This window comes from Capra hircus, chromosome 13 (assembly GCF_001704415.2).
Source record: "Capra hircus breed San Clemente chromosome 13, ASM170441v1, whole genome shotgun sequence".
Taxonomy (NCBI): Eukaryota; Metazoa; Chordata; class Mammalia; order Artiodactyla; family Bovidae; genus Capra; species Capra hircus.
In genome coordinates, this window is record NC_030820.1 from 34,171,990 (window position 1) to 34,180,955 (window position 8,966).

Below are 8,966 nucleotides of genomic sequence, written 5' to 3' on the forward strand. Positions count from 1 at the left end.
GTTGAAAGAGGCTAAGAGAGTAAACTTCAACAGTGCTGAGCACAAGAAGTGTGTCATTATGCATGGTGATGGATGTTGACTAGATTTATGTGGTCATCTCATAACATACACAAATACTGAATCGTTATGTTGTACACCTGAAGCTGGTATGTCAACTACATCTCAACAAATAAAAATCAAGAAGGTTAAAAAAAAAAAAAAAAAAGGGTGGGGTGGGGAGCACAGGAAGCGAGAAGGGAAAAGCAGGACAGAAACAAAGCCATGCCCTGGGAAAGTGCACACACAGAGGGGCCAAAACAGGTCTGCAGGATGAGCCAAGGATCGGCCATCAGCCAGAGGAGGAAAAGCCAGCAGAAGTAAGCAGCGAGGATAGGGGAGAACTCACCCCGTGTCAAAGGGCAGGCTGGATAGTGGGGGAGCAATTAAACACCAATGACAGATGGAGATAAGGGCATTCCAGGCAAAGTGTCCCTAAGACACCTGAAACCAGCGGCTGCGGGAGGTGGCTGGGTGACCGCCACAGACCAGGAGAAGGAGGGCAGCTCATCAGAGAGAAGAAAAAAAAAGGTCTCACAAAGAGAAGGCAGCCAAAGCTTGGTGTGTGGGGTGCTGTTAGGAGGCATATGGGAGCAAACTGTGTCTGCACAAGGAACTCACCAAGGTGGGGTGGTCTTGAGCCAAAGAGTGGCCCCTCATGGCTGCACCCCCAAAGCTCATCACCTTCTTCCTTCTACAGGGAAGCAGCTATTGCATCCAGAGCACTGAAAGGGGATGAAACACTCTGAGATGTAGTTAACGTGAAATCATCTTCTGAAAGGAGCTGGGCTAGCTGAAGAAGAGTAACACGTCCACTGGCCATGTTGGACCTCTGTGTGTGTGCGCAGGCACGCACGTTGTGTGCTGGTTCACGACAGGTAGGAGCGAAGCCCGTGTTATAAAGCTTGATGGACCTAGAGGTGATCATACTAAGTGAAGTCAGAAAGAGAAAGACTAATACCATATGATATTATTCGTATGTGGAATCTAAAAAAAAAAAGATACAAATGTACTTATTTACAAAACAGAAATAGACATGCAGATAAGACAAACTTATGGTTACCAAAGGTGGAAAGGGGGGCAGATAAATTAGGAGTTTAGGATTAGCAGATACACACCACTATATTTAAAACAGATATCCAACAAGGGCCTGCTGTTACAGTACAGAGAACTCCACTCAATATCTTATAATAACTGCTAATGGAAAAGAAGCTGAAAAACAATAGATTTATATACGTGTGTGTGTATAACTGAATCACTTGCACCTGTTACACCTGGAACTAACACAACATTGTAAGTCTACAATCCAATTAAAAAATAAAGGAACAAAAGAGAAGTTGGCAACTGCCCTCAAGAGCCAAGACTTGAAAACAGAACATGGTAAGTGGGCCTTTATAACGTGCAGAGAAGTGTAATAAGGAAAAGAATTATTCCAGAGAAAGAACCCAGTAAGGACCATGCAGACAAAAGACACACAATGAAGTCTCCAGAAGCTGAGGACTTGTCCTCTAGTTTCAAACAAGTTGATCCTTTCAAGACTTGATCAGCAAGGGCACGGATCTTTGAGGCAGGATCTTATCATTCTAATCCTAGCCCAGGCAAGGTTCTCAAAGGCAGAGCCGGTTTCCTCTTTTGTAAAATACACCCCACACTCTCGAGGCTTCCCCCTTCCTGCCACACCAGGTCATCAGCTCAGAGAACAAAACACAGTTCTTGAGGGTCTTAAAATGAAATGGCAGCAAAAACAACTGAAAGCTGAGATGCTGTCAAAAATCTAAGATTCCTGTGCAAAGGAGAATATGTGTGGCTATGTCAATGGAGCCCTGAAGGAGAGTAAAGGGCTTAGAACTGCGGGTCTAACTTGGCAATTAATGGGTCGCTGGGAGAGTTGAAGCTACAGTGGGTGCCGGCACAAAGATGAGCATCAGAATCAGAGGGTTTTATTCATGAGGAGGGCATGGCAACCCACTCTAGTATTCTTGCCTGGAGAATCCCATGGACATAGGAGCCTGGTGGGCTACGGTCCACAGGGTCACAGAATTAGAGATGACTGAGGTTGACTTAGCACACACACACAAGTGACCAGAGTTTATTTTATAACCTCTCCTAGAACAAAGGGCCTGACTCAGTTCCTATAAAGCACTGGATTTATGCTTGTAACTGCTAGAGGTCATTTGTTCACCTCCATTCGCAGGAATTAGGAGGCAAGAGGCTTTTGAGTGGGCTTCCTTGGTAGCTCAGTTGGTAAAGAATCTGCCTGCCTGCAATGCAGGTGACCCTGGTGTGATTCCTGGGTCGGGAAGATCTCCTGGAGAAGGGATAGGCTACCCACTCCAGTATTCTTGGGCTTCCCTGGTGGCTCAGACAGTAAAGAATCTTTCTGCAATGCCGGGGACCTGGGTTCGATCCCTGGGTTGGGAAGATCCCCTGGAGGAGGGCATGGCAACCCACTCCAGTATCCTTGCCTGGAGAATCCCTAGGGACAGAGGAGCCTGGTGGGCTACAGTCCACAGGATTGCAGAGAGTCAGACACAACTGAGCGACTAAGCACAGCATATGGTTTTGAGTGCTGGGCAGCGGTCAGGGAACTGGGGGGCTGCAGCAGAGACAGGTGTGTCTACAGGCACATGCAAAGCCTTCTCTTGTTAGGATATGAACGCAACATTTGATCAACCTTATCAAGCCTCTCCCATCTTCCTGGCCCCACACCCTCCTCCTCAGCTTTGAGCAGACATGGTGACAACACCAATGGGATTACACAGAAAGCTCTCTGAAGAGGCACCTTCACACACACACGCAAATGCTGCCTCTATTACAGCCCTCACATCGTACTTGTTTCTGTCTGTTGTTTCTGACCTGGGAGTCCACCCACAGCTAGGCCCAAGCCCTTTTTCATCTTCAGGTTCTCCAGGCCTGCTTGCATGTAAACAGTCAACCTAAGATGCACTGAAGTAAACCAAAGAGCTAAGTCATCTTGGGTAAGTAACAACTTCTTGGAAACTCCAGTTTTCTCAAGGATAAGATAAGAGGTGTGGGCAAAGCACAGACTCGCTCTAACAAATGCAAAATACCCTAAATCTTCAGAAAACAAAAGCGCACAGTCAGGACATACATTGTAACTTTTATACATTTCATGCAACAGAAGAATATATATGATTAACCCTGATAAATATGGCAACTTAAAAAAAAAAAACCCACTTAGTTTTATCATGAGACACGTTTCTTTGTTAGTCACCGAAATACAAAAGCAGCCAAGGTTTTCAGGAGGGAAAATCTACATACATGGTGGTCATCCTCAAAAAAAAAAAAAAGGTATGGGGAGGGGGGAATGTTAATTCTGACATTTCCTTTTCTCCCCTGAGACCCTCTATCTGGAATAACATTGACATAACAGAAACAAACAAGACTCTTTACAATGGCTACAGTTTAACAAAGGCGTCTATGGATTTTTACCTTCCTGGGTTTCTGCACAAAAGAAGCAAATGTAAGCACAGTTGCCCAGCAGCTGGCAAGTTCTCTCCCATACACGAAGAAGTTGTGGAGCAGCTGGGGAATGCAAGATGCTTTTGAACAAGCTGCTATGTGATCCAAAATAAGGCTGCCTGTTCATCTTCCCCACAATGGAAGCGACAGCCCAGCGCAGGTCTGGCGCATGCCCCGCAGCTGCTTCTTTCTTCCGCCCTGGAAACTCAACAAGTAGCTACAAATGAAGCGAGATGCACAAAAGGGGAGAAACCTCGCTGCTAACCCTTTGCACGCCATTCCCTGGTTATAGACACGCAGCTCATTCACACCCAAATGGAAAAATCTATGTATGGCTTTCAAGGGCAATCTCACCCTGGACTCCACTCCATGCCCTTCTTGGTAACAACTTTCACCATTGGGTGGCATTTAATGATGTTATACAGTCTCCAGTCCTTCACCCAGGATGATTTTTTTAAAAGATAAATGCAAAAATCAAGAACTAGAAAGCAGCAATGTTCAGGAGGCTTTCATCAACAACTTGACATAATACACTTAAAAATAACTATTTCTCCACTTGCATTGGCTAAATCGAAAATCTTCCAAGTTCTGGGGTTTTTTTTTTAACATATGAAATAGTTATTCTGGATGTTCACTCATTGTGTAGCTTAACTGTATGTAACCAGATCCGTCTCTGCCACCTTCCAAATGTTAGTTTGGCAATTTGGGCATCATAGCAGTTGACCATATTTGAGCAAACAGTTTTAAAATGTTTAAAACTCTCCTCTCTCCCTGATCAATTTTGTGGCTCATCTTTAAACAGACTCCAGAAAATGTTCTGTTTTCCAAGTATATTCCAGAAAGTATTCTATTTTCCCACTTGCCAGGATCAGGCCAGCACAATTTTCACAGACACAGAAATTTTCTTTAGCGTTGCCAATGGCTAGTGAAGGCACAAAGAGAAGACCTGCTTCCTTTTCTCCAGCTTGTTTGGTGGTTTTGAGGGCTTTTTTTTCTTTTAAAGTCCTGTCCTCTTGGCCACGGGACACTGGCTTTGAATTTAAAAAGAAAGAGGAATAGCTTGAAGGTTGGCCACAAAATTACACAGCGGTAACACGAGGAGGAAAACTGGGCGTTTCCAGAGCTCCTTGTAAATTCCTTGGGCGACTAGACAAAGTTTTCCATCATTACCACCCCCACCCCCAACACAGACACACACATAGCACTTGCTGACAAGAATAGCTAAGTGCATTACCTTGCTGTATGAATGAAGAAGATCAAGTTAACTCTCAACTATTGCACCTCTCCACACAAGGGAAGAGAAGATTCTGTTCTCAAGAAGTGAAGTGAAGTCGCTCAGTCGTGTCCGACTCTTTGCAACCCCCTACCAGGCTCCTCTGTCCATGGGATCTTCCAGGCAATAGTACTGGAGTGGATTGCCATTTCCTTCTCCAGGTGATCTTCCCAACCGAGGGCTTGAACCCAGGTCTCCCGCATTGTAGACAGACGCTTTACCGTCTGAGCCACCAGGGAAGTGTGTTCTCAAACCTCCTCATTATTAGTTAACACTTGTTGAGCAGCTACTATGTGCTAGGATCTGTGCTACTAAGTGCCTTATATGAATGATCACATTTAACCCTTGCAGCTTGAAACCAGGCAATGCTATGATTGTGGTGTTGTTTAGTTGCTAAGTACTGCCGAACTCTTTACACTGTGACCCTCGAGGCTCCTCTGCTCATGGGATTTCCCAGCCAAGAATACTGGAGTGGGTTGCTATTTCCTTCTCCAGGAGATTTTCCAAACCCAGGGATCAAACACATGTCTCCTGCTTGGCAGGTGGATTTTCCACCCTTGTGCCACCTGGGAAGCCCCAGCATTACACACCTATAGACGGTGGAGGCAGCAGAGGTAGCCGGCCCTTAATCATCATGCCTCGCAGTCTGCACAACTGGCAGTGCCCTAGGATATTCTGAGTCAGGAATGTCATTCCAGGGTTTCAAACAACATTTTTCTCTGAGACAACACACTTTCAGTACACTCAAGACAACACCACCTTCTCATATCATAAACTGGAGTTCAATAAGGCTTAAAGATGTGATGATCTCAGATGCCTAACAGGAATCTTAAAGTCATAACCTACCAGTTATGACTTTAATTAATGAAGGTTGGTGCATTTCCAAGGCAGACTTCATTTTAAACACACGTGGCAACAATGTCAGAGCTTAGATGGGGTAGGAAATGCAGCCCTCTTCCTGCAGGAAGGCCAACGGAGCTGCAAGCTTCCTAGATAGAACTCCTGAGCCTAGGCCCACCTGCCTAACAAGACGCCTGCAGAGGCAAACCGCAGCTGTTTCTGCCTCTCTTTGGTGCTGTCAGATGACTCTAAGCAGTTTAGTTGTCTTCATATACCTTAAGCTTTAAACTAAGAGTTGGGGGTATTCCCTGGTAGCCTAATGGTTAGGATTCTGGCTTTCACTGCCAGAACCCATGGGCCTGGGTTAAATCCCTGGTTGGGGAACTGAGATCCTGCAAGTCGCTCTCGGCGGCCTAAATAAACAAACTTGGTTTAGGGGAGGCCCTGAGCCTCACAAAAGTCAGCCACAGGTGAAGTCAATCTAATCCAAATAACTAACACCATCAAACCGAATCCAGGCTTAGAGCTTGTACCACTGACTCTGCAATCACCAATCCACAACGCCTCTGGAGGGGCAGCCTTTGGGATAGGAACTGGGACTAGCAAACGAACGGTACCCTTTGGAGCGAGCGGGACAGACTCTCGGTGCTGGTAACCTCTTTGAGCCCGTTTCCCCACCTTTACGGTAGAAGTCATCTTTCTTCGGGAGGCTTAAAGTGAATGGTGACGATCCTTCCTAAGTGGACATAAGAGTCTCGGAAGGCCTTTCCCTACTTCAGAAGGGAGTGGCGGCAGATAAGAAAACTTGAAATCTATCCATAGATTACGGCGGGATACGGTTTCACACCAGAGCGGAGCGCCCCGGGTTTCTCCTGGGCAGCACCTCCTCTGGCGTCCTGCTCTCGGGAAACGTCTGTCGCACAAGGGAGATGCTGCCCCAGCCATCCCAAGGACAGGCTTGTGCCTAAGTCTGGGGTTTGCACGCAGTGACCACAACCTCGGGGGAGGACAGGAGCTCTCCTCTTTCTCCCCCCTGTCCTCTCCCCCCGGCGGAACTTCCAATTACAACAAACCGTCAGGACTGCACAGGAGCTGTAATGCGGACGCCAGAAGCGCTTAACCCCGCACCTGACCCAGATTGCGGCCTGAACTGGAGCCGCCGGGTCGCTCCCTCACAGTAATGCAATTACCGCCTTCTGGAGCTCCCCTCAGGGTATCGGGGGGCGGCCGCTGTCACCCCGGGACTAAACCCCTCCCTTCCGGGAGCCCGCGCGGAGGGGCGTGGCCCGGCGGGCTGGCAGGGCGCGCGGCGCCGGCACTTCCCACCGCTGGGGCGCGACCCAGGGACCCCGAGGAAGGCGCCCGGGGGCCGCTGCTGCCCTCGCCCTCCGCCCAGGCGGTGAAACTGGGAAGCCGGCAGTGTCGCAGTTCTGGGCACACGCTTGTCCCTCCCCGGGCCGCCCCTTCCCCGCCCCTCCTCCCCGCCTAACGGGCCGCCCCGCTAACTTCCCGAAACTCCGCGGAGGGGAAGCCTGAGCCGGCCGGTGCCGCGGGGCGGCGCGCGCCCGGGCGCGCCGGGGACGGAAGTGGGTGGGAGCGGCGGCCGCGCCGCGCCTTTGTTGTTGCTCCGGGACCCCGCGGGCCCCCGCCCCCGGGAGCGCCCCATCGCGGCGGTCCGGAGATCAGCCTCCGCCAGCAGGACCGCCCCAAGCCCAAGTCTAACTAACCTCACCTCCTGCCCCCAGGGGAGGGCGCGCCGCGGAGCGTCCTACTGTCTGCCCGCCGGAGCTCTGTGCAGCTGATCCCTGCCCTCGGCCACCGTGCGGAGGGACGCTCCTCACCTTCTTTCCGAGCTTCCCCCAGACCTCCCGGGGCACAGCTGCCGCTCCTGGCCCGACAGCCGCTGGGCAGCCCGGACTCTCGACAGCGCCGCGGCCACTCCCTGCCTGCTTTCCCAGAGGACAGGGTCCCCCTCCCGGGATGATTCACAGCTCCTCACCTGGAGCCTCACTCGAGTGCCCTCCCTCCTCCGGCCGGCGCGGCGATCGGGAGCGGGCGCCCTCTGCCGGGCCACCGGCCAGAGCTTCCCCGGGCTGGAGCGGGTCGGGAACATGGAGCCCGGCCGAGCGCAGGGACTCCCGCGCCTCCCACCGCGGCCACCCACGAGAGTAGGGGCCAGCGCGCCGGGACTGTCCTGGGCCGTTACGCGCAAGCTGGGCCCGACCCCGGCCCAAGAAGACCAGGGCTGTCCCTGTGCCCCGGGGCCACTGCGCGCCCCACTCGCGGGCCGGCCGGTCCAGCCCTGCTCCCCGGAGGCGTCCTCAGGAACCCACCATTAACCGCGTGCGCAAGACGAGTTTTAAAAAGCCCTGGAAAGTCAGTTGTACTGTGTCAAACAAAGTTTGGGTCTTGATTCTCAGTAGCCCTCTTCTGCCCGAATTAAAAGGGCCGGAGGAGAGGGTAGTGGCTTTTATCACACCCCCGAGTCCTAGGACTCGGAAGACGCTTGGGGCAGCTTCAGGGACAGTCGCAGTCCCGGGGGAGCCCAAGGTCGGCCGGCGTGTCGCTCCCCAGCCAGGGGGGAGTGGCTGGCCAATGACTCGCTCTTTCGCCCGAGTAAACACACTTCCAGCAGGTGAGCCTATCCGTCTCCCCCTACCCCAGATACCGGGTACAACTTTAGAGGGGGGCCAAGAGGAGCCGACAGTACACCCACGCGCGAGGGTCCGCGTCCCCAGCCCAGCGGGTTCACCCGCGCGCCCGGACTTCCCGCACTTACCTAGCCGGCGCGCTCGCCCACCTGCCTGCCGGCCGGCGGCGCAGAATTCTCCGCGGCGATGAGGGTGGCGGGGGCGTGGAACACTGGTCCTTGCGCGAGCTGGCTCTCGGCGAGGGGCTCAAGAGGGTCTGTCCGGAGCTCCGTCGCCACAGCTGCCAGAGCAGACGAGTTGCGAGGAGGGTCAGGGCCCAGCTAGCGCCTCCTTCCCAGAGAGCGGGCGCGCGAGTCCCTGAGCGGCGGGCGGGCGCCGGGTATTAATTGTAGGGCCCCCGGGTGTCGGCCGCCGGGCGCTCTGAGTGGCTCGGACCGCGCGCCAGGCCAGCGGGGCCCGGGCGACCCACCCCCTAGGCGCGCACCCGCGCCTGCCGGGGAACGCGCGCGCGCACGCGTCCGGCGGCTCCGGGCCCCAGGGCTCGCCTTGCTCCCCCGGCTCCAGACCTGCGGCCGCTCTGAGGCCGCAGGGGCGCCACCGACCTTAGAGACCCGGAACTGGAGCTCCGAGGGTCCAGTCGTTCCAGGGATAAAACCCAGCAAGGTGTGCGAACTTTGTAGTCA

General features: G+C 52.6%; 1 protein-coding gene across 1 annotated transcript in view; it reads right to left on the reverse strand.

Moving 5' to 3' along the window:
- The window catches only part of SVIL (supervillin), a 259,517-nt gene extending 250,780 nt beyond the window's left edge, over positions 1-8,737 (reverse strand). The window contains exon 1 of the mRNA XM_018057196.1: positions 8,412-8,737. The gene's annotated coding sequence lies outside the window, so the exon portion shown is untranslated. The remainder of the gene's footprint in view (positions 1-8,411) is intronic.